We start from the raw sequence: 1464 nt of genomic DNA, 5'->3' as shown, positions 1-1464 counted from the left end.
GGGAGGTTTGCTTTGGCTGGGTTTGGGTTGCCTATATAAGCCCTGCCGGAGTACTGTACCGAAGAACGCGCCTTGATGGACTCGGGTGTTAATTAACGCGCGGCTAATTTGAGCTTAAGGAGCGGGGGGCGGCCGGCCGCGCCGCGAGCTGCGAGGGGCCAGTGACCTCTAGTGGACACCAGGGGATATGCAGCTCGAGCGAGTCTGCACGCGGGGCTCGGTAGCGGAGAAAACTTAAGCGTGCGCGGATGCCTGGCATCTCCGCTGAGCTCAACGACAAGGAGGTACACGAGTCCCCGGTTTAAGGGGGAAAGGACCTTCAGCAAGTGATGTTGATCAAGGGCTTTACCTCTTCCCGTGTATTTGAAATATAACACCAACCCGGTTTTTCGGTTTTGGTTTTTTTGTTTTGTTTGGTTTTGGTTTTTTAACACAAGTCGTTATTTACAGGTCTTTTCGGACAGGGAGGGAGAGACTGTGCAAAGGGTTTGAGAAGTGAGCTTCAAGAACTTTGGCTTCGGAACCTAAAGGAAAGCAGAGCTTTCAAAGCTCCGGGGTGTTTAGCTGGTCAGGGGAGGGAATCAGAATTGCTTCAGAAAACAAAGTTCATCCGTACTCCCATGACCTGTTTTTGCTTTAAAGAATAAAAACTCAGGAAGACTCTTATTTGGCTAACAAGAGGAAGCAAGAGAACAAATGATGTGTTGAACAGTCCAGATGCCTTTGAGTTCACACTCCTCAGGCAAATAGGAGACAAACACCACCAAAATACTAGTTACGATAATACAAAAAGAGCCTTTTCACATATTAGAAGTAAAGAGAAAGGCCAGGAAAATAAAATGCCCCGTTTTTTTTCTAACCTCCGTTTATTTAATCAGTTAGCTAAAGTAGTGCAGAAGTTTTGGGAAAGATCGTCCCAGCATCGTGTGAGTCAAAAGCAAAACATGGACCATAGTAATTTACACCAAATGCTCGTTTTAGGAATAAATATAATTCTGCATTTTATTCTTCCTTCTTCGCACACCTCAGCGGAACGCGGAAGCTGTCGAGGCCCTAATAAAATCCCACGACCCGCCGGCGGGAGCACAGAGCTCCGCCGTCTGACAGTGACTGAGGAAACCATGTGAACCAAACGTGCGGGCCGGGCCCTGGCTCCTGGGTCCCGCCCTCAGGGCATTTCCTAGTCTCCCTTTCCCGCAGGCACTAATCCCGACCCCCCCACCCCGAGGGCCGTGGGGCGAAGCTCAGATTAGGAGCTGCTCGGAACAGGAACGTGGAGGTGACCCTCCTCCCCAGAGGTCTACTTCAGCACGTCGCCTGCCCTCCTCCCTTTGTGCCAGGCTGTTTAGCAGGTGCCCGGATCTATGGTTAAGGGCTGCGGGGTGAATACGGGGAACCAGAGGCATTTCCTCTTCCCACACCCGGAGCACCACCGGCTTGGGTTTGGTTTCACATCGCTAGGGA

This window comes from Lontra canadensis, unplaced genomic scaffold (assembly GCF_010015895.1).
Source record: "Lontra canadensis isolate GAN:19392208 unplaced genomic scaffold, GSC_riverotter_1.0 scaffold4, whole genome shotgun sequence".
Classification (NCBI taxonomy): Eukaryota; Metazoa; Chordata; class Mammalia; order Carnivora; family Mustelidae; genus Lontra; species Lontra canadensis.
Note: the sequence above shows the minus strand (reverse complement) of the source record.